This window comes from Podarcis liolepis (genome assembly GCF_965112155.1).
Source record: "Podarcis liolepis genome assembly, chromosome: 1".
In the NCBI taxonomy this organism is placed as follows: Eukaryota; Metazoa; Chordata; class Lepidosauria; order Squamata; family Lacertidae; genus Podarcis; species Podarcis liolepis.
The window spans coordinates 88,605,962-88,630,653 of record NC_139554.1 but is presented as its reverse complement, the minus strand read 5'-3'; the positions used below and the strand labels follow the sequence as shown (position 1 = coordinate 88,630,653).

General features: G+C 42.9%; 1 long non-coding RNA gene across 1 annotated transcript in view; it reads left to right on the top strand.

The window, feature by feature from the left end:
* The first annotated feature begins 3,382 nt into the window (after positions 1-3,382).
* LOC310701324 overlaps positions 3,383-24,692 on the top strand; it is a 33,017-nt gene continuing 11,707 nt past the window's right edge. The window contains exons 1-2 of the long non-coding RNA XR_014523004.1: positions 3,383-3,452; positions 19,366-19,604. This is a non-coding gene — a long non-coding RNA (uncharacterized lncRNA). The remainder of the gene's footprint in view (positions 3,453-19,365; positions 19,605-24,692) is intronic.

Sequence of the window (24,692 nt, the reverse complement as noted above, 5' to 3'; positions counted from 1 at the left end):
AGAGCACCCCAGGCACTCCTGTCTTCCACTGCCTCCCGCAGTTTGGTCAAAATCATGCTGGTAGCTTCGAGAACACTGTCCAACCATCTCGTCCTCTGTGGTCCCAGCTGGCAGTAAATCACACCATTCAAAGTTGGAGTTTTAATTCTTCATTATCATAAACATAATCTTCACAGACTTGGTTGAGTCTTAGGCCTAATTAGCACAGCAGCTCATCCCTGGTAGGTCTTACTCAATGAATCAGTTGCCGAGACTGAAAGTCGCCACCTCCCCACGGTCATCTGTGTCCCCTCATCTCCAGGACTTGTTTCAGCAATCAGAGACTGCACCTGTGTGCAGCCTAGCACTGTTCCACCCCTTCAGCCCTCTTTTGGCCCTGGAAGACGGGGTGGGTGGGCACTTGTCACAGTACGAAGGGAAAATACCCATGACTCTTTACCAGCCTGACTCATCTCTGCCTCCTGCCCTCTCTCCTCCCACTTGCCATATTTTGGACTTCTCTCTGCCACAGAGTCTCCCAGCTCACTAAGTCATGTTATTTCTTCAGCTTCCAACACTTCCTCTTCTCAGTCTCACCACATTGACCTGCCCTACCATAACTAAGTATAAGTATACATATGTGAAATAAACTCATATTTTCCCCTCACCTGTCTTTGTTTCCATCTTCCTGCCTTTCTTCTTTTGTCCCTCTGTGTCCAATTTTAGACAGAACAGAGACCTATCCACCTATATTTTAAAGCACCATGCACAATGATTATCAGTATTCATTGATATTGTTTAGTCGTTTAGTCGTGTCCGACTCTTCATGACCCCATGGACCAGAGCATGCCAGGCACTCCTGTCTTCCACTGCCTCCCGCAGTTTGGTCAAAATCATGCTGGTAGCTTCGAGAACACTGTCCAACCATCTCGTCCTCTGTGGTCCCAGCTGGCAGTAAATCACACCATTCAAAGTTGGAGTTTTAATTCTTCATTATCATAAACATAATCTTCACAGACTTGGTTGAGTCTTAGGCCTAATTAGCACAGCAGCTCATCCCTGGTAGGTCTTACTCAATGAATCAGTTGCCGAGACTGAAAGTCGCCACCTCCCCACGGTCATCTGTGTCCCCTCATCTCCAGGACTTGTTTCAGCAATCAGAGACTGCACCTGTGTGCAGCCTAGCACTGTTCCACCCCTTCAGCCCTCTTTTGGCCCTGGAAGACGGGGTGGGTGGGCACTTGTCACAGTACGAAGGGAAAATACCCATGACTCTTTACCAGCCTGACTCATCTCTGCCTCCTGCCCTCTCTCCTCCCACTTGCCATATTTTGGACTTCTCTCTGCCACAGAGTCTCCCAGCTCACTAAGTCATGTTATTTCTTCAGCTTCCAACACTTCCTCTTCTCAGTCTTCTTCGTCTTCTCCCTCTGACCACTCATCATTGCCCTGCCACTACTCCCCAGGCTCTGAGCCTTCTTTCCTTGGTGGTTCCTCAGCTGGTTCCTCCCCACATTCATCTACATTCAACCAGTCAATGACACCACCATGTGTATAGACCCAATATATACTACTGAGAGGAACAGAACTTTTTGTGTGAGCTGTGAGCCACCTAATCATTGAAAACCTGACATATAAGTATCGTTTTGATGCTGACTAAGGAGAAGGGGGGGGGCTTGCTTAGTGAGGGAATAACATGGCCCCAAATCCTTTGAACTTTTTTCTGTTCCTTCTGGTTTACTATTATGTTTTGTGAGATAATTTTGAAGTAAATAGGACATGGCCTTAATTTAGGAAAGAGAACATCTTTATCTCTGTAATATCTGAATCATAAATTTACCTTAAAAGTGATCTTCACTATCTGTTTGGAGTATGGTTCCTGCTTACAGATGTATGACAAACAGTTAACTCCCTGGCAAATATGTGAATTCCTACTCTGATCTTTTATTTAACAATTAGGGTCATGATGCTAGCTGTTCTTTACAAATCTTGTAGGAGGTAGCAGCTTGTACCAGGTGACCAATGGCTCATAAGGGGTATATTTTATATTAATTCTAATGCCATGATCCATAGAAATAAACTATGTTAAAAGTCTAGGCTAGCACCTGTTACATCAGTAAGCATCCATACAGGTATCACAAAACAGATAAGGAGAAATTTAAAGGAAACAGGATAAAGAGTTGAACTGAAAGACAACTTTCACTTGGTAGAAAATAAACCACTGGGTCCCCAGAACTTTGAAACATGCTGTTTCAATATTTTCATTAGCAATGCTAAGTGGGCAACAAAAGTAAAATTGTACAAATGCTTTTGCGATAGTGCCAATAAGGAAGTGGGTTGTCTAAAAGTGTTATGAAGACGGAATCAGATTAAATTAAACAGACTAACACCATTTAGTAAAATTGATCTTATGTTTGTGCAAATTGAATGACTAAGCTTTCAATTATATGGGGCTTCTGGAGCTGTCCTTGGGCCCTATTGTTTGGCATTTTGCAGCAAGAGCTGTTTTCCACTAAAAAAAGGACTGTATAATTCACAAGACCTTGACCATGATCAACACATGAATAATGAACTCAGACTCATATGTATTTTATAGCCCATTCCTAAGTATGTTTATTAGAAGTAAGTGTCATGGTTTTTCAAGGACTGTCCACCTGGAAGTAAATCTCATTGATTTGTTTGGTGTTTACTCCTAGGTAAGTGGATAAACAACTACATTGTTAGTCTATCTAATGGCCTACAGTTTTAAAGTAGGATAATATTTAGCTTAAAAACATGTAGCTGGGGATGATGTTACTTCTTCAGTGACAAATAGAGGGTACACATTATGCTTTTTAAAATAATCACAATGTTAGTATGTTGAAAAGGAATAGAAATTTGAGTCATCCCTGACTCTGATAGGATTCCCAGCAAGCTAGCTTAAAATACAACAGGAGTGACCTAAATAAATTGGGGCCCCATCCTAATTTGCTAAATTTGACCTAGATTCCAGGTACCTGCAGTGCCAGCTGTCTCACTTTGGTACCAGATTCTAGAGTTATTAATATACTCTGAATGTTAAAATCCTAAACATTTTAGTAGATGTCAAAGAGGCATGATGTGAACTCAATGGAAATGGCTTCTCTTTCTGTGTTGCAAACCTAAGGCAGTGGAAGCAAGGTGAAATGTGTGCACTTAATGTTATGAATCAACTGTCAGACAATTACTGCTTTTCTTCTATCTGAGCCATTAGAAATAAACAGCGAAAGCCAGCAACTCGTTGCTTAAGACAGGGGCTGTAATTAAAAGTCTGATTCTTTCTGCATGTGTACGCAAGCAAGGAGCGTTAATTACTGATTAACAGGGGTTGAGATGAGCTTGGGCATGAGGCGAGACTGCCTTGTCCAGCCCAATACTGTAGAACATTTTTCACCAAGGAAACATGAAGAAGCAAGCTGAATTTATCCAACTTTCTATAGCATTGGCAACAGAAGGTAGGAATACATTTGGCAAAGTTCTTATAAACTAAGAAGCTGAATATACGAAAACACAGGGGCAGGAATTGGGACTAGCAGTAATGGAACAGAGGGAAGACAAATTCTGGGAACTGGTGGCCCAGGGTTTTAATGATGTGAGGTCATCCCAGGAAGCCTCAGTTCCTGCCTCTGATTGGGTTAAATCTTTCTCCAATATATTTGGTGGTCAAACTGAGCAATCACATGTCCCAGCAGTGCATAAGGATTTCTGAAACCTAACTGAATGGGAACCATTCTCCTGTAATGACACAAAGGCCCTTATTTCTTGCCTGAAATCAAATAAAGCTCCTGGAGAAGATATGCTCCCACCTTGTGCTCTATAATGAATACATGGCATGATGGATGCCTATCCTGGCTGGCTTATTTACCACCATAAACAACAAGCGCCAAATGCCCTCTGGATGGAAAATGGGAATCATTTTCCTGATTTATAAGAAAATATATAAGAATGATCCACAAAACTGCCAGTCAATTAACATGCTAAATATCTCCTCAAAGCTATATTCATGGTATCTCCTTCCACATTGTTCATGAAGAACAAGTGGGGTTTAGAGGACGACACAGTAACATTGAACAGTTTTTTACTCTGAACCATACTAAGAACAATAAGTCTTTATGTAGCCTTTATTGGCCTTTCTGCTGCATTTGACTCTATTATTTGAAACAGGCTGTGGAAGAAACTTCAGATTGCCAACATCAACTGAAAACTTCTGCTATTGCCATACAAGGACACAGAAAATTTTAAGCTTGTATATTAATGATAGAGTGCCATATTTAGCCAATGCAAACTCACACTTCCAGTAATTAGGAAAAGAAAGATACTAATCTTAATGTATGCGGATGATTTAGTGCTCATCTCTCTTTCTGGATTGGGCCTCACTAATCTCTTGGAGGTGTTCAGCATACTGTAAACAGGAAAGCCTATCTATAAATTACTCTAAGAATCAATATTGTGATTTTTGGCAGATACAGTCCTAGGAATGGATGGTGCTTGGATCAGCAAGCTATAGAACAGGCATAGGCAAACTCTGCCCTCCAGATGTTTTGAGACTACAATTCCCATCATCCCTGACCACTGGTCCTGTTAGCTAGGGATGATGGGAGTTGTAGTCCCAAAACATCTGGAGGGCCGAGTTTGCCTATGCCTGCTATAGAACAAACTCATTTATTTAGATATCTGGGTGTACTCTTTAATGAACCCTCTCTTGGGAGTGTCATATGGAAGCAGTGAAAGTCAAGGCACAGAAAACCTCAGGGGCACTGATGAAGTTCTATTACAATAAGGAAAGGCTCTGAAGATATTTGGTAGCAAAATGCTTACTCAAATGTTCTATGGCATTGAAATGTGGGGCTCTGATTCAAACTCCATTTAAGTGCAGAAGCTCTACTTTGTACCATCAGGAATGCCAGTGGCTCTTCTTTGTACTGAATCCAGGTGGCCAACAATTAAGGTAAGAGTGTACTGTGCTCAGTTAAAGTTTATTTTTAAAATTGCTACTATGCCTATGGGTTATGATATATGGAATTGGGTGGTAACCAACTCTGGAAAACAAAGTTGGCTGATGCTTGGTCAATTTTGTGTGGCACCCGTGTTTGTGTGTAAAACTTTTTTTTTTTTTTTACTCACTGTTACACCAGTCTGCAGAGCATCAAGGTTCTTAGGCAAAAGTCTCTCACTTCACCCACTTACCTAGAGATGCTATTCTGCAAAGCCTTCTGCATTTAGAAGGATGGCTGGGCCTGATCCTTCAAAACCACTAAGTCTAATCCCTAGCATATTTGCTTCTCACTGCAGGAAACAAAACAAAACAAAACAATCCTTTCCCATATCTGTGTTACAGTCTGATGCTCTTGAGATTCATTTGTACAATATGAAAACTTTGTGAATCTGTCCCGCAAAACTGTCAAATGTTAGGGAAATCAAACCTATTGCACAGCAGCACATTATATCTGTGAATTTTATTTTCACCGCCATTAGGTAATACACTTTTGATCAAAGAAGACAGAGGAGGGCCTTCCAAGGAAACTCAGAAGTAGCACTGGTAGATAGCTATGTGCTCTCCCTACCAGATGTTCCCCAACAGGTAGGGGATGCTGACAGATAGATGACAGCTCTAGGCAATACACAGGCTGTCAAAATTTCCTTCTGGACAGACTGTGGTGTTCTCACCTATTTATGACAGTTCTGTTAAGCATATTTTAACTTCCATTTTAAGCTGTCTCCTGCAGACTCCATTTTAAGAAGTGGAAAAATGTAAGAGCGTAAGTTTACCCCTGACAAAAGAGATAGTGGTTTGTTCCCCTCCTAAATGTCAATAGCAGTAGCTGGATAGCTCAGTCAGCAGAGCATGAGACTCTTAATCCCAGGGTTGTGGGTTCAAGCCCCACATTGGGTGAAAGATTCCTGTAATTTAGTGGCTTGGACTAGACAATCCGCATGGCCCCTTCCAACTAACTCTACATTTATCTGTATTTACCCACAGATATAATCTGCCTCAATATTTGCCTAAATAATATGTACCTCCTTTTTCCCAGTTCCAACATTTATTTCTTTGAAATCTTTATCTACACTCATGCATAGTCTACTTTGGCGCAGAAAGGACCCCTTTTCATTTTATTTCTTTTATAGAGCAAATGTCGCTAACTCATGGCAAGCACTTAAATACCTATGGCGTCTGTCCCTTCCTCTCTGACTCTGGTGAATGACATAGTCACAACATCCAGAACACTAAGGCCTTGGAGATCATGGGGAAAAGAAGGGTTCCCCTACCAAGGCATTTACGGTTGTTGTGAAGCTGAATAATATAATTTCTGCAAGAAAATACATTTTGATCTTGTATTTTTCAAAGCATAGGCTTGCCAGTATCACTTTTTTATTTTAATATTTGGGTCCCTGTTCTCTGACAGCTTCGGAAGAGGAACTTCAGCTGTGTTGCAACCACTGTAGTTTGGCCTTCCCTGAGAGCTGGTGACTGGCCCAAGATCACATAGTAAAATTGATGGCTTCCTACCCCACTCTCCCCACAAAGCATGGTTGGAAACAGAACCAATAGTCTGCTTCTGTTGTGATCCGTACATAGGCAGATTCAGTGCTGGTGCCAGGCTACTTGGTGCCCTAGGTAAGGCTAACTACGTGCACACCCACATCCTAAATAGTTAACTTCCGTTTTCAAAAACAGATGTCTTGTAGAAATGATAAACTTCTTCAAAATATAAAAGCAAAATATTACCAGAAATTTATAAGACATAACAAAAACTAATCTGTTACTTCTAAGTAAATGTGTGTAGGACTTGGTTGTGAAGCTGTTTGTTTGTTTACTTTGACCCTCTTCCAATTTTCCTCCATTAACATTTCCACAGCTGGTCTAATTCCTGGTCTAATTACCAATGTTGAATCCACATTTGTGTGTGTGTGTTTGTGTGTGTGTGTGTTTAAAGATCTGTATGGTATACTTAGAAGATTGCTTCCATTTTCATCCATGAATTTCTCCGACACTGAGACTTGATCCATAATTATGGGAGCCATCGTCAGCCACATTATTTTAATTCCCCTTTTGCTAGCCTCTTTTTAATTAGGTCTATGTCTAGCCTTTTATACTCTTTTATTCTAAATTCAGCAGTCACGTCCCCCTGCTTTTGTATGTGTTGAGCTGGATTCTATTAAATACCCCATTGATTTTAAAATCCTGACTTTTAACATTTAAAAGTTTATATGCCTTTTGCTCCCTGGTATTTAGCAGAAGTGAGAATGTGAGATTTCCTCCCCCCCTTCCATTAAAGGGCAAGTATTTCTTTTATGGTCCAAATCCCCTGGATTTTGGGAGAACCTATTTCAGCAATGTCCTTCCAGAAGTTACTGGATAAAAGAATCCCCTTCTAAGTAAAGGCTCCTTCAATGCTCTGCTGCGAGTAAAGCTCAGAAGTCCAGCTCCCAGGGCCTTTTGGTGGTTCCCTCATTGTGAGAAGTGAGGTTACAGGGAACCAGGCAGAGGGCCTTCTCAGTAGTGGCGCCTGCCCTGTGGAACGCCCTCCCATCAGATGTCAAGGAAATAAACAACAATCTGACATTTAGAAGACAGCCCTGTTTAGGGAAGTGTTTAATGTTTGATCGCATTTTTAATATTCTGTTGGGAGCTGCCCAGAGTGGTAGGGTATAAATATATTGTTGTTGTTATTATTGTTGTTGTTGTTGTTGTTGTTGTTGTTGTTGTTGTCGTCGTCATCATTATCATCATTATCATTATCATTATTTTAAATCAACCTAGCTAAGGACTTGCAGGGTAGGTTGAATGGCACACATTGCTCTATCCTCCAACACCTCAGCACCTCTGGCATCTACCAGCTAGCATCTGTCTCAGTCTGCCTAATGGTAGCACCCTCTTTCTTATTCCTTTACAAATGAAAAATATTCTCATTTGCTTAATGCTGACATTATCTAAGGCCCACCTTATGCTTTCATGCAGATGCTGTTTTTAAAAAAATGTATGTCTTTGTTGGCACTCTATACATTAGAGTGTTTGTTGTTGTTGTTGTTTAATGAAAAATACTTGCTGCTTGTACATTGGTCCATAGATGCCTGTGCTTATCAGTGCAGGCACTCCTAGGGGTATACAGACACTGCATGAGTATGGGACAACATACAGGGTAAGTGGGATTTAAAAGTTATGCTGACTGTGAAAAGTGCAAACACGGATAAGTGCATTGTGGCTGTCTCCGCAGGGAGTAGGTCATAACATTCAAGTCAGCCATCAGCCATACTGATGAGAAACAAAGGATTAGGACGCAAATGCATAAACGGGTAACTTCAAAATTACTAAAGCAATCATCAAGGAGTGAATTAGACTGTTGAGAAGGAAGGGATGGAATTGAAATGTTCAGCAGCAGTCAGGGCTGGATTTAGATGAAGAGAGCCCCTAGGCTACTCCACTTGTGAGGCCCCTCCCCTGCCGCAGGCCTGCGCAGGCCGGGTCTTCCTGTTATATACCTGCTGGGATTGACAAGGCATCTGACCCTCACTTGAATCCTTGAATCTCATAGCTCTCCTGACGAGTGCTTTGGTCTGCCCACCAGATACCAGGCACTCTACTATTCTAATTAGATCCCAGTGTTTTTGTTACAATCCCCTTCTCAATTAAGTAATCAATTTTAATCTAGAATTTAAATTCTCAAAACTTTCTTATTTGTTAATTTGAGCAAAGTAAACTACTGCTCTAACTTCATTACAAACAGTATTTCTACCTGCAACCTACTTGAACAAACCTGCTCCTCTTCCTTTCCCAGCTATTTTCTTGCCATTTGCAACTGTAACTGCCTCTGATTAGTTATCATTTAACTCTTGGGGAAAATAATTAGCATCACACGTCATGTGCATGGAGGTTGCAGAACCAATTAACCAACTAGAAGGATTCCTGTTAATAGCACCAGTTTTTCTATAACTTGAGATTGCTGGATAGTTTTGATGAACTGCAAAAGCATTTTTAGTGTTCTTTCTGTTGCCACCCTGAACTTTTCTTTATTAGTACTACTTTGTTTTGTAAGATTCCTTGCAAATGAAGGAAAAGAACTTTTCTGCTCATATGTGTTGATAATATAATTTTGGTTACTGAGGACAAACAAGATTGTACAAAAACAAGATTGGATGCAGGCCTGGCCAGGACATAGGCGTCCTGACTGTGACAAAGGTGACCTCTGTGCTTGCTTGATTAAGAGCTGTTGGGAACTTCAAGGTCCCTTCTCTCCTTTCTTATGGTCTTTGTACTGGACCTGGAGACTTCAATAGAGAGCATTCCATATCAAGAAGGAGGGCAAGTGGGCACCCAATCAAATGACAGGGCAGGAGCTACACGGAACAGGGCCTTTTCACTGGTGGTGCCCATTGTATGCCTCGCTCTTTCCAGACCTGTTCTCTTTTGGCCTGTATTTTGGAATGCTTCAGGCTGAGCTGAAGCATTCCCTGCTTTCAGAATAGGGATTGCTGTTTGGTAGTACCCAATTGGTTAGCAGTCAGATTCTAGAGCTCCCTATTGGTGGCTCTTAGGTAATTCACAAAATACAGAGTCCATTCATAAAACACAGCGTTCATTCATAAAGCAGCAACATAAATCTCCATTGCTACATATTGGGTGTGTATTTCAGCGGTTGAACGTACAGGTTTATGGCCATGCTGTAGTGCTTATGTGACTGTGAATAAAAGGTGGCTGGGCTCATTGTCTCGGGGTTTGGGGGGGCAGAGGTGACAAAACTGATTTCCAATAAGTGCCCCCCTTTATTTCCATAACAAGTCCTTGAGTCTGTACTCTGAATAGTAACACCAGGGACCTAGAACGTGCAGGGCTTGTCAGTCCAACCCTTGCACAGTCTCATCAGGGCTGATCTTATGGCAATTGGAGGAATTTGGCCAAATTGGGGCAATCTAGATGGATTTTATTTATATCTATAAGATTTTGCAGACTTTGGGGCCCTACAAAAAAAATTATTCAAGTTGTGCCCCAGTGCTTCAAATTGGGCCCCACTGGCTAGCCCTGAGTCTCTTAGTTGCTGGGCCTGAGTTGCCCTGCCCTTGCATGAAGTCTTGGGTTTACAATTTTGGGATAGGGGAGTCTGTGGCAATGGGGAGCAGGCAGGCTGGCGAGGCCCCCTAGATTTAGAGGCCCAAGTTGTCCTGCCCTCTCATGAAGCCTTGGGTTTGCAATTTTAGGAGAGGGGAGATTGCCTGCTGGGGAATTGGCTGGCCGGCGAGGCCCCCTAGATTTAGAGGCCTAGGCTTCAGCCTGCTTACCATATACATAAATCCAGCACTGGCGGCAGTTTTGCAACTCCTTCCAGCTCACTGTCAGAGCAAGTCCCCGGGGAAAAGGAAATGGATGGAATTAGACCATTAATGTCACAGAAAGGACTCAACGGCACCAGAGCCTCAGTGCAGTGAGTTGCCTGAGATCAGTGCAACTGGAGAGGCAATTGAGCTTGACAATTAGGATTGGCCAGTGAGTTTCTGACAACATGATTTTCAAAAATAGCAACGTAATCAACAATGGGACTGTTGTTTACTTTCTTTCTAGAAAACACTGGTGTTCTGATGCATGATGTGTGTCTCCCACAAGAGGTTTGTAGCACTGTGGTTGCCGTTCCATTGGAATTCTGTACCAAAAGAGTCTACATAGAAATAATACAGTGGTGCCTCGCAAGACGAAATTAATTCGTTCCGCAAGTCTCTTCGTCTTGCGAGTTTTTCGTCTTGCGATGCACGGTTTCCCATAGGAATGCATTGAAAATCAATTAATGCGTTCCTAGGGAAACCGCCTTCAGACCAGGTCCGGGGACAGTCTGTCCCCGGACCTCTTCTGAAGGCTGGGGGGGGGGAGACAAGGGCTTTTCTTCCCACCCCCAGCATTTTAAAAAACCCCGGGACAGCGGAGGACTTCTCCGCTGTCCGGGCGATCTTAAAATGCTGGCGGGCGGCATTTTAAAATCGCCCTGGGACAGCGGAGGACTTTTCTGTTGTCCGGGGCGATTTAAAAGCCCCTGGGAAGGCAGGCAGGGGTGACAAAGACTTTCGCCCCCCGCCCGCCTTCAGAAGGTGTTCCCGCCCCCCGCCCCGCTTCGGAGCAGCGTTCCGAAGCGGGGCGGCTGGGGCAGGTGTTCCCGCCCCCCACCCCGCTTCAGAGCAGCGTTCCGAAGCGGGGCGGCTGGGGCAGGTGTTCCCGCCCCCCCGCCCCGCTTCGGAGCACCGGGAGAAGCGATCTCCCCGCAGCCCCTTGCTTCAAAAGAGGTCTCTTTTGAAGCAAGGGGCTGCGGGGAGATCGCTTCTCCCCGCAAACCCTTGCTTCAAAAGAGGTCCGGGGGCAGCGGGGAAGAAGCACCCCGCCGCCCCTTGCTTCAAAAGAGAAGACCCGCTGTCCCCGGGGCAAGCTTTGTTTTGCGAAGCAAGCCCATAGGGAAATTCGTCTTGCGAGGCAACTCGAAAATGAAAAAACCTTTCGTTTTGCGAGTTTTTCGTCTCGCGAGGCATTCGTCTTGCGGGGTACCACTGTACATTTATTTGGACCCTCCACTCCTATGCCTCCCTAATAGCTTTTGGGTCTGTCCTTCACCTCCCTAGCTTGCCTGCATTTCAATAACTAAGGATTCTAGGTAGTGCTATTTTTCTAGAAAAAGAGGTGCTGGAACACTTCATGAACACTCTTATAATGGCAATGGCACCCACCTGAGAGGTGCCAGAACTGAGTTTTGGCAAGTTCCAGCTGGAAAAAAGCCCTGATTCTAGGTCAGTCAGAAGTGGGATTCTCACACAAATCCAAGCTTGCATTTTGTTAGGTTATATCATATTTAATAGCAAGAACAGAGGTCTCCATCTGCAAAAAAATAAAAGAGCCAAATAACTTTATTTATTTATTTATTTATTAGCCCTGTGCTCAGAGAAACGCTCACACACTTGGTTAGGCATGGCCATGAAACCTATAAGACAGATTTATTAGGAGCAGGTCTTTCATTATCTAATTACAACACCCAATAATTGCACATCTTCAATAGTCAGGAGCAATTGATTTCCTCTGCCCCCCCCCCCCAATCTCTTCAGCACTGCAGAGCTCTGTGCCACATATTCAAGTCAGGCACTTATTTATTTATGCATATGGCTTGCGTATCTCAAGGCTAAAGGCATACATTTTTAACAACAACATTCCCAAAGGAAGGAGGATGGGGAAAGGTTCCTTTCTGAACCTCTCCTGCGCTATCCCTTGTTTATCTGCTCATTACCATGACTGAAAATGGATTTGTCAGGAGAAATGTAATTTAAGAAATGGAAACAGGAGCATATAGAGGGCATCTTGATAACTTAGCTGCAGTCACACACCTGTTTTCCCCCCCTTGGTTTGTTGAGAATTCGTCCCCTCTCTGCTTAGTATCCCCCCTCCTTTCAAAACATGAAGAATCTTGCATGACTAGTCTGAATAAATAGTCATTCATTCCCTTATTTGGACACATTCTGATTCATGACAAAACCAGGGCACCCCTAAGGGAGTTGAACAGTTGAACAGAACCTCTTCTGGCTCTCAGCACCTTCCAGGTGATCAGCTTTCAGAGCAGTACCGATATACAGAGAAAGAAACACCACACAGCTGACTGGTCCATTGCAATAAACTATTAGGACCTCTTGAATAGCCGTTGTGTTTGTTGTAATTGATTGGTTGATTGGTTAAATTCTATTAAATTCATCTGACAATCACAGGGTGGATTACAATATAATAACAACAAATGCATATGATAATAGCAAACAAAAACTGTGACTGTGGAGACCAATTCTGAATTCACACATTCTTCCACAGTGGGGACATAGGTTTCCAGGCAGGAGTTGATCACAGTGAGGGTTTGCCAAGCATGTCTTCCTCTTAGCACGTTTCTCCCATTCGTCCTGAGTTCAAGTGTCTTCAAAGCCCATGTCACCTTTTGTAAAGACTGTTCTCCAATTGGAGCGCTCGCAGGCCAGTGTTTCCCAGTTGTCGGTGTTTATACTACATTTTTAAAAGATTTGCCTTGAGAGAGTCTTTGAACCTCTTCTGTTGACCACCAGCATGACGCTTTCCATTTTAAAGTTTGGAATAGAGTAGTTGCTTTGGAATAGTTGCCTATTCCTAGAGGTTACCTGTGCCTAGGTGGCAGAAGTTGGGCTAGTCCTGCCCAGATGATGGCACAGCTGGACTACTAGCTGAAGACACTCTGTGCCAATGAGACCACCTAAGCCTCAAGCAACAGCAGTGGCTCCAGAAGTACCGCCAAGCTGAGTACCCACTCCTTCAAAGGGAGTGTAAACCCATCAAGAACAGGCAACCTCCCATCCATCTGGTCTAGGGAACCACCCACTAACAGTGGGTCTTATCTGGACTGAGCTGCAGTTTATTGGCTCTCATCTAGTCCACTACTGAGGTCCATCACATCCATTGCCATATCTATAGATGTGAAGGAGAAATAGATCTGTGTGTTATCGTTATATAGCAGGCAATGTATTCCAAGGCTCCAGATGGCCCCCAATCAGTGGTTTCATGTAAATGACAAACAGCATCTACAGCTAAACAGCATAGGGGATAAAATTGAACCCTGAGGAACCCAACTTTGAAACCTCCACGAGACCGAAGAGCACTCCCCAAGCATCACCCTCTGGAAATGACATCCAAATAGAATTGAAAGCCCCTGAGAGGTCAAGGAGAATTTAAAAATGACACATCTCTCTATTAACAGAGGTCATCATATGAGGTGACCAAAGCAGCTTCTGTGCCCAAACCAGGCCTAAACCCTGATTGAAATGGATATAGAAAATGAGTTTCCACCAAAAGCATCTGGATCTGGTCAGTGACTACCCACTCAAAAACCTTGCCCAAGAAGGGAAGATCAGAAACCGCTCAGTATTTACGTACTTAGATTTTCTGAATCCAGTGAAGGTTTCTGGAGGAGTGGCCTTACCACTGCCTGCTTCAAGCAAGCAGGGACCATCCCCTCTTGCAAGGAAGCATTAATCACCTCCCTAGCCTAGCCTGCTATCCCCTTCCTGTTAGTTTTTATCAGCCAAGAGGAGCAAGGGTTCAGAGCTCATGTGGTCACCCTAGCAGCTGATCTAAGCACCTTGTCCCCATGTGTTTTCCCAAATCTGCCTGTCATTAAGCACTCTTATCTAGTTCTTTGAAGTGTGTTTTGTTCCTACTCCAGACTCCTGTGCAAGGTTTCTTCCCTGCTATAGAAAACACATATTAACCTCCTTCAGCAAGGCCAAATGGCCAGATACACCATAGAAAACAACCAATCCTCCATTAAGTGTGCATGACAAGCATGCTGCTGGTAAGGAAGAAACCTCTTACCTTTAATTTGCTGGAAAGGCCTTGTAAGAGGAAGGCCTATAGTTCACTGGTAGAACACCCAGTCCAAACCCCAGCATTTCCGGATAGGGCTAGAATAGAGGCTCATCTGAAAATCTGAGAGCCGTTGTCAGTCGGTGTTGACAGTACTGAGCTAGATGAACCTATGGTTTGCCTCAGTATAAAACTATAAAATGCATGTTTTGGTCTCACAATCACAGACAGGGCTACTTTCTCCATGTTTCCAGGGTATCAGATACATGAGAATTTGATACGTCAGGGGTTTTAAAAATCTCCTATTCATCCCCCCACCCCAAGTGAGCCTGTTTCTGGCTAATATAAGCTTCATAATATTTAGGCTGTTTATCACAAAATTCATGAAGTTACGTTTGGACTAAGCAAAACTTCCAGTACTTTTTAGTTCAGTTCTTTTCCCTCTTCCCCTTGACTAGCAGAAGCAGCATAAATTATGCAAAATGAGCCTATATATGTAAATATGCTAAAGATGCATAATTTAAATTAAAGAATGTGGCTTTTGTTGACATAGAATATAATCACCTTTGGAGAATAATTTGTTTTTAATTTTTTAAGGGTTCAGAACACACAGCTCTGGCCTCAATTGGAGCAGGCACTGGCTGAGATATGTACCTTTCAGTATTGAAATTTGCCTGTCACTTCTGCCTTTAAAGGTATTGGTAGAATTTCCAGCCTCAATATAAACAGAGTTCTTTCATTTTAATTTTAAGAGAAGAAGAAACGAAAGGAAAAAGGAAAGAAGGCAGGGGTCAAAGGGATGGGAGAAAAATGAACACTGAGATAAGGAAATGAAGAATGGAAGGCAAGGAAAGGTAGGAAAGGAATTCAGAGAGTGGCAAAAAAGTTTTTACTCCTATAATGCAGTCCAGAGGTATAACAAAATAATGGTGATGAAACTGATTTTTTTAAAAAATGGTGAGAACAATGCACTTAGATTAATGGCTGCCAATCTAAGAGGTGCCATTGACTTCAGTAATATGTGATGGAAAGACAGAGAAATGAAGGGAAGAATCAAAGGCGAGTATCAGAAGAAAGTGAGAATCAAAAGCAGCAAGGAAGGAAAGAAGGACTCAAAGCAAAGAACTGGAGGAGCCTTTGGAGGACATAAGCCTTTGAAGTCCCAGTATGTTTACTCAGAGCAAAGCCTGTGTGACAGTTGCTGTCTTGTGTATACTGCTCCCGGCGCTCTGGGCCTGTCACTTTGCAAACAGTCCTGTCACCAACTAACACAAAAATAGCATGTGTTGGTCCATCTCTATTCTTCACTTATCATAAAGCCAAATAACTATTTGCAAGCGATAGCCATCCTCGGTGTTGTTGGTCTGCAGATAATCTGGAAGGTGGCATATGGAAAAGGATGACATTCTCGCCAACCCTGATTTCTTTGTCACGACGCTATGGCTAAAAGAAAACCTTTCACTGAAAACAGAACTTATTCCTTGACAGTTACTCTTCAGTTTCAGAATCCTTTTTTTCATTAATGGCACAGCTTCTACAATCTTGCTACTACCATGGATTTCATGAGCATCTCATTGTTTGATCCCCAAAGGATAGATCTTTTTGTGAGACACCTTCATCCACTTCCCTCGCCTAAAAGTCCAAGAGCTATGGAGATAGAGAAGGGGAAGGTGGAAGAGGTGGAAGTAGGTGCTCTCATAGCCCTGATAGAGCATTTTTTTCCTTGCCAGGAAGGTATACGGGCAAGTGCACCAACTAGGGTAAGGACCTAGGGCAAGGACCACCTGAAAAAATTCAGTGAAGGGTCTGGGCCCACTCAAAGTTCTGTGGGGCATGCTTCCATCATCTGTGCAAGCTACAGGGTATATGCACAACATCCCAGCATGCCCCTGCAGCATGTGCGAGTAACATCAGCATGCCCTGAAGCATGTGCACATGGCACAAGCACACCACGGGACGTGATGACATCATGTGTACTTGGTGCAAGGCATGCACACGCAGCATGCTGGCATCAAGTAGCCCTGGAGAGGAGGGGAGGCAGCACACGTGTGTTTGGGAAAAAATGATGTGAATATTCAGCAACAGGGACGTTTTCTAATTGAGCCCTCAGTCTGCATCCTGACCACAGTGTGTGTGAAAGTCCATAGCCTCAATCCAAAAAAAGGTCCTGTGTGGCACTTCTTAAAAGTTCTCTTAGCCCTCCCCCCCCCCAAGAAAGGCAGGAGGCCTCTGAATACCAGTTGCTGTGAATCACAAGTTGGGAGGATGCTGCTGCATTCAGGTCTTGCTTGTGGGCTTCCCATCTGATTGCCCACAGGATGCTGGACCAGATGGCGCTTGGGTCTGATCCATAGGGGCTCTTCATGTGTACTCATTCAGAGAGAATGGGTGATATCTCTACATGTTGTGCTCCTGCTGTCTTAAGATACCAATTGTATGCTGCATGTTTCTTCTGGTTCTATCCTGCAATTCCCCACTTCAGTAGTTTTCAAGCTCCAAAATCCTGGAACTATTCAGCACTTTATAAGGCATCCTTTCCATCCATGATAAGATATAATGGCAGATGAGTATCCCTGGAAGACAGTTTGCCCATGTGCACCCCACTTTCCAGAGCAGTGTAATAATAATAATAATAATAATAATAATAATAATAATAATAATACATTATTTGTACCCCACCATCTGGCTGGGTTTCCTCAGCAACTCTGGGCGGCTCCCAACAGAAATAATAATAATAATAATAATAATAATGATGATGATGATGATGATGTGATAAAACATCAAACATTAAAAGCTTCCCTAAATAGGGCTGCCTTCAGATGTCTTCTAAAAGTCAGATAGTTAGTTATTTCCTTGACATCTGATGGGAGGGCATTCCACAAGGCGGGCGCCACTACAGAGAAGGCCCTCTGCCTGGTCTATGAGAAGTCTATGAGCAATGGTCAAGGTTTCAAATTCCTTTACTCGTTGGGGGTTGAAGGTGCTAACTAATAAACAGAATATTAGTTCTATTTAGAAATATACAAGCAAGGCATATTGGAAACAGACACTCCTACAGCAGGCAGGCAATATGCTCACCTTAGAAAGAGCACCTGCAATCCCATATTATTCAAAGAGGTTAGCTCTGTGGAGTGTCACCTTTCCTAAAGTACAGTAAATAAGTATTGAATTCCAAAAGCAAAAAAGGGCTTCCCAACAATCCAGAAAAACAACTCTGTGGTTGTGAACAACACATTTGTTGCCCAGTCATAGTGATCAAGGTGGCCAAACACATCACCACCATGAATTGTAGTTTCACTGCCTCCAGAAATCTTGCCTAGACAATAGCTCTGTAAAATGAATTGCTTTCTTGAACATTTCTGCCCATCAATCTGAGGTTTTATCACATTAACAAGAGAACATAGGAAGTCTATGGAGTTCATTTATCCATAAATAACATGATCCATAAAGCCTAATTTCTCTTACTATGACAAAAGTGATTGTTAATAAACACTTGTGATCTGATCTGTGCTTTCAGGGATATTTATGCAGATGCTCAGTATGTTGCAAAAAATCTGGTTAGGTTCATTGCAATGTTCATGAATAATACATAGGTTTAGCAAGTGAGATTTTTTTAAAAAGCCAGTCAGGAGGAAAATGCCCTGGTCTGGGATGGAACAGTGAGGAAGGCAAAGGGGGAAAGGCTGCCTTAATCCCAATGTACTTTGTCTTTCAAAGGGGGACCCTGAACAACAATACCTGTCCATGACATCTATTGCTATTTGTGGCTGTCAATCCCAGGAGATTGATGATACTGGACGTGGCTGGTGATTTCATCTTCACTCTTCATCGTTCCATTCAGCAAAGCTCTTTGAATTGGACAAACCTGGCAGCTAATCATTGAAAGGCCCTTGGAGCATCAATACTGCCCTGTCATTTGTATTGATGGCAAGTGTTACTGCTTGAAAGTGAAATCAAAGAGGGACAAGGCAGACTGGAGACTTTGGAATGATAAACCCGAGTTAGATTTAAAAAGATATGAGGTTGGAGAGCCAGGCCTCAACTACCTTGCTTCCACTTTCTCTCCCTCTCTCTCATCTCCTTTTCTCCCAGTCCCTCTCATTAGACTCCTTCTACCTGATGGCTACATCTAAGATGAGTCTGCTTCCCCAGGACCGAATGTACCTTGAAGCCATATTGTTGCATGTTGATTGCATTCAAGCAATCAATCTAACATCAAGACTATCAATGGCTACTAGCTAGGATAGACAGAATGGCTATACTCTGCCTCCATGGTCAGAGGCAATATGTTTCTGAATGCCAGTTACTGGAAACCACAGGAGGGGAAAGTTGTTTTGCTCAGGTCCTGCTTGCTGGTCTGGCTTTCTATGGGCACCTGGTTGTCAACTTTGAGAACAGGATGCTAAACTACATGGGCCACTAGCCAGATCAACCAAGGCTTGTTGTACATTCTTATGCAGTTTGGCACTGAATGGTTGTGTGTCAAAGTCTTCAGTGACTTGGCATGTGAATTTTGAGGTGGTATATGAAGGAAGAGAGGTCATAGGTGAGGGTAATTGGCACGGCAGACAGTGAGGAGCCATTTAAAAGAGAAAGAGACTTTGGATACTTGAGAGTGGTGGCGAAGGATGACCAAAGGTCATGAACAGAGCTGGGGGTGTAAGAAGGCATCATATTCCATTGCACACTATTTTTATCGCTTGCAGCACTGTCTCCTTTCCACTGCAGTTTGTGTTATACTAAAAAACTATGTTACTCATTGCACTGTCTGTTGGGGGCAAATTACAAAACTTACATAATTTATGTAATTAATTTCTTAAATTATACGTATGACATTGTCATTATGTTATTCCAATGCAAAGGAAACACAACACAAAGGGTGGCGGGGGGGACGGGACACAATCAATTACAAATCATTTGAGGACTGGAAGCAGCAACAACAGCAAATAACAAACATATTCACTGGATTGATTTCCATTCCAGACATGGGATAAATAAGCAAAAATTGGCCATTTCATATTCTGGTTTGTCAGAATTCTTCAACATCCCTAATGACATCTGAGAGATAAGTAGGGAGACACAGGCATAGAGAGATTTGAAGGGAAGCAAGTCCTCCTCATCCCTCCAGGATCCTGAAATGCCATGGAAGTCATTGTGAGAAATGAAGGAGGGGAATCGCGTGGTCTGAACAATGAGAGGAGCAAGCAAAGAACTTGTAGACCTACCTATTTCCAAGGAAAAGCTGTCCACAAAATGCAACATATTGCTCAGGGTAAGCAGCCATGATACTGTATAAATGCTCCTTTTATTTGTATTTATTCTATCTCTCCTTTTGGTCTTTTTCTGCTTTGTTTTATAAGCACTCAGCGTATTGCACGGTGTTATAGCACACTATCATTTTTAAACCATTAAATGTTAACTTCATTTTCTTGTATGAATTATGCTTCCCTCTTTTAGGTTTGTAATGAAAAATAAGTACAGGTTATGCAAGCAATAACCTCCGTGTAAGCAGCAGCTATCTTTTTTAAACGGTTTATTATGCCACAGTCTGGTACTCCATTAAATATAGATTACAGACTGTTGAATAAATGAATATCAACGAAGCAGCCCCAGCCTTCTGTACATATCAATGCAAATAATGAATCATGGCATCTCATGAAAATGTATAACAGAGGAGAGCAGGTCAAGAAGTAATTACACATTTGTCTAATCTCATGCTTCTTGCACTCAAAGCAGGCTGAAAATGCATCACTGGTGAGAAAAAGAAGCAAGAAAGCAAAGGTGCTGCTGACCTCTCTTTGCGGGGAGGAAAGGACTAAAAAAAATGAGCTAGTTCTGCTCATATATTTTTGGTGGGGTGTTGTTGTTTTTTGTAAACTCACATATTTATTTTAGTCACTACAGAAGCAGTTTGCAAGCTGATAGCTCTAGGGATGTGCCATGGGTTCATGTAGACCATGGGTGATAGATATCGAAGGCCGAGTTTAGATTTGAAATGGGATGTTTATAAAGTCAAAATTGCCAACTCTTTGGCATCAGAAGAATCTCTCAGGAGTCACTAGAAGTTTTAAAAAGCATATTCTCTTGGAAACGCTCTTTCAGAGGGAGCTACACTGGGCACAACCACAGTGTTATCGTAGACTAAAATACCAGCAAGCATATTACAGAATCTTGAGTTGGAAGGGAGCACAAAGGCATTTTGGCGGCCTTCCAGATTCTGCTTAAATAGCTCTTAGGAAGGAAAGTCTATCACCTTCCATAGTAGCCTGCTTCACAGCTCACTTAATGTTTAGCAGAAATCCCTTTTATCTTATTTGCAGACATTTGTTTGTCTTCCATCCATAGCCCATCAAATATTTGAAGATGGCATTCTATGGCCTGATGATGATGATGGTGACAATGGTGATGTTTAGGAGAAGGATTTTCCCAACCTTCACTCTAATGTCCCAGGGTGGGTTACAACAATTTTAAAATACAGTTTAAGAACTTACAATTAAAAAACACAATTACAAAGAATTGGATGGGTCCTGAAAGTGGGGTGTCAAAGGCCAGGGTAAAGAGGTCTGTCTCTAGCCTTCACCAAAAACTGTATAATAACATTTCCATATGCACATTTGTGGGGAGGGAGTTTCACGACATAGAATGTCCTCTCCTGGGCCACTGCCACCTGAGCTTCTGAAGGCAGCAGAATAACTTAGAAGTCTCTTCTGCCAATCATAGCACTGGAGAAAGTCTGTAGGGAAGGAAATGGTTTTTCAGATATTTGGGACCTAAGCAGTTTAGGGCATTAAACACAAATGTGAGGGTATTGAATTGGGCCCAGAAATGAACTGGCAACAAACGAAGTTTTTTTTAAAAAACAAAAAACAGTAGATATATGTGATGGAGTCCCAGCCAGTAATCTAGCTGATTGATTTTGAACCAGATGAAGTTTCTGAGTCTTCTTCAGGGGCAGCCTCATGCAGAGCACATTGCAGTAATCCAGTCTGAAAGTTACCAGAGCATGGAACATAGTGGCTAAGTCATTTGGGTGCAAACAGGGAGTAGCTGGCAAACCAGCTGGAGATGAAAAAGGCACTCCTAGCCACCAAGCTTCATATGCAACCATAGCTTAGTGCGACCGCTTGGCCCCTCCTTGCTTGTTCTGTTGCTGTACTGTGCTAAGCCAAGCTATGGTGTAGCTTACCATGTCACCTGAACTTGGGCTCATGGTTTAACTTCCTGGACTGACCGCAAACTACAAACCATGGGATTTTTTGTTGTTTGTTAAATGTATTGCACCCCGTTCACTAGCATTTCCCAGGGCAGATGACAATTTAAAATTCAGAATTAAAATTGGTTAAAACATATTGAAACAAATGTTCGCTACAGTTCGTGGTTAGTCTGGAGAGAGCTAAACCATGTGCCTGGGGTCAGATGGCATGGACTATATTTGCATCACCCCTGAGCATTTTTCAAGCTGGTTGGAACTGATGGGAGTTGGATTCCCGTGACATCTGGGCCAGAGGTTAGCAACCCCTGCTGCACTAGACAGATACAGAGTGGTCTGACTTTGTATATATGCTTACATTAATAAAAATATGATTTCATTAGTATATTAAAAAGTGATTTGTGATCATGTTGACAGAAGGTAATTGTGATTTTTGAAAGCAGCTGAGATAGCAGTAAAAGTAACCCATAAAAACTAAAATATAAATTAAGTTTTCTTCTTCATCTGCTACTGGACTACTGTACAGAGGTCCAGTAAAGATACACATTTGCTTAGCTGTGACTCTGCAAAAAATCACAGTAACATTAGGTATAAAAATACTTAATGTGCTCATTTCACTGGGTAGCTTATATGACTGGTTCTTCTATTTAAAATTCAGCTGTTGAATTATCTCAAAACGCAGCATGCAGCAAATCTTGGATGAGGTAAATAAGAAAATGCTGAAAGTAATGACTAAATCGATAGGGCCTGTGCCCTGAAGTATGTTTAGAGTGTCTTATGTGAAATATCAATAGTTATTTATAAAGTGCAATGACTTATTTAACTTTCAAAGAGTAGCCAGAAGATGCAGGGTGTGGGGGGAGAGAATTGAATTTCATACTGAGGCATATACTTGCCCATCGAAACTGTTCTGTAACAAGCACATGTTATTTGGGTTCAATGAAACTGGTGAACTATTTCAGATGATGTCCCTGTTTCAACAATAAAGCTGTAAGGGGACCAAGTACAAGACAATTTTATATGAGCAGCAATTGGTTTCTTGCTTGTCTGAACTCAGTTTGAGGCACATGCTGTCATAGGCTCTAATAGTGAACTCAGAGGGTGAGTGCTGAGAGAAGCAGAGCCCAAAGGGAAACACTGAGAAACAAGAGGGAGGTAAGAGCATACTGAAACCTGAGATATGCAGAAGTACAAGCAATCTTAAGTGGGTGAGGGGATGTAAGGGGATGAACTTCCTCCAAAACAGTCCACTGAGGACTGAGCAGTAGCTATGGGATATTAAATATCAGTGGGGAAATTGAAAACCAGAGGCTGGGATGCCTTCCTTATGTTCCTACAGCTTATACTATCTGAAGGAGAGTCTTCGTGGCTGGCAGGAACCCTGAACAGGTGTTTACACTTACTAGAAGTTGAGGATACAGTGGTACCTCGGGTTACATACGCTTCAGGTTACATACGCTTCAGGTTACAGACTCCGCTAACCCAGAAATAGTGCTTCAGGTTAAGAACTTTGCTTCAGGATGAGAACAGAAATTGTGCTCCAACAGCACAGCAGCAGCAAGTGGCCCCATTAGCTAAAGTGGTGCTTCAGGTTAAGAACAGTTTCAGGTTAAGTACGGACCTCCGGAACGAATTAAGTACTTAACTCGAGGTATCACTGTACATTACAGCATTTACTGACAGGTCCCACCCATGTTGTCATAAGCTGAAAAAGGATACAAAGGTCTAATCATTAATTCTGGGTTGCGTCCAAAGTAGTGCTAACATGAACATTCCACCACCATGAGCATTTATTCTTGTTCAATGGAACATTTTCCTCCTCTCCTCCCACCGTACACACCCCAAATTCTCTAGGGGTTCCAGAGCAGATTTGGCAATGATGTAGGACTCGCTTGAGGGGGAGAGAAGGAAGAGATTGGGTACCACCTTCTGCCTCTATCCTCCATGCTCTTCTCAGTGAAAGGTCCTGTGTTCTTAGGAGCACGGAGTGTTTTCTTCATCAGAGGCATTCTGGATTTAGGGAGTCAGCTTTAGGGGGAAGGGGCTTCTAGTCCATCACACAGCAATGTTCTACCAAGCAAAGTGCATATTGTGGTGGGGCACAGCCACCCTCACATCACAGGCATCACATAGCGGGAAGGGTAGGACAGTGCCAATGACAAGGCTGCACAGACAAACTAGTGGAGCCAGTCCAGTGCTCCTGCCAGTACATCTGTAAAGCCATGACCTCACTGCTGCCCTGCCTCCACCCAAGCCTGTCCTGTTCAAACAAGCTGAAGAGATGCTGCTGATGAGAGGAGGGTGGCTCTGTTCTACTGCACTGGCAACTACTGAAAAGAAAATTTTGAGTGAAAACCACAGAGCTTTTTCCATTTGTACATTAGCTTTTCCATATATATCTATATATATATATAGATATATATGTGTGTGTGTGTGTGTGTGTGTATCCCATGCTTTTCAACACTTTCTATTAACTGTATGCTTTAAACTGCAGCCTTTAAATAGTTACAGGACCAACTGACATAAATAATTAAGGGGGTGATTTCTCAAGTCAAATAATAAAAAGTTCAACATGCAATAACAGATCTGTGGGAGCCATTCCATACAACCAAGTCATAACATGCTGTCAGAGCTGCTTCCAGATCCTAGCTCACAGAGGATCACGCTAGCCAGCGGTCACTTGTAAAAGTCTTTTATTGAGTTACAGTTTCCATTCTCAAGCTGCTGCGCGCAACTCTACGTCTTAAGGGTTAGACCGGCGAAGCTCCGTCTGAGTCTCCGCCCCCTGTACACCAACTTAATACCCTAGCCTTACTCCACCTTTTCCGCCTGACTGTTCTTCTCTGGGTCCCTCTGCCCCCCGGGGTCTCTTCCTTCCGGGATTCTTCTGACGCTGACCCCCCGGACCCTCCTGTCTCCTTGCGCCGGGCTTTAGGACCTGGCTCCCTTTCCGGGCTGCTTACTGCGCCACCTTCCTGTGCATTTGAACTTGGCGCGCGCGCCCAACCTTCCACTTTCCGTCTGACCGTTTCTTCGCTCCCCGATGGAGGTGTGGCCACTCCTGACTCGTGCCCTCCCTCCTGTTGTGAGCTTCCAGCGCTTGATCCCTGGCGCCCTTCCTCTCCCCTGCTCTCTGTTGGTGACGCTGGT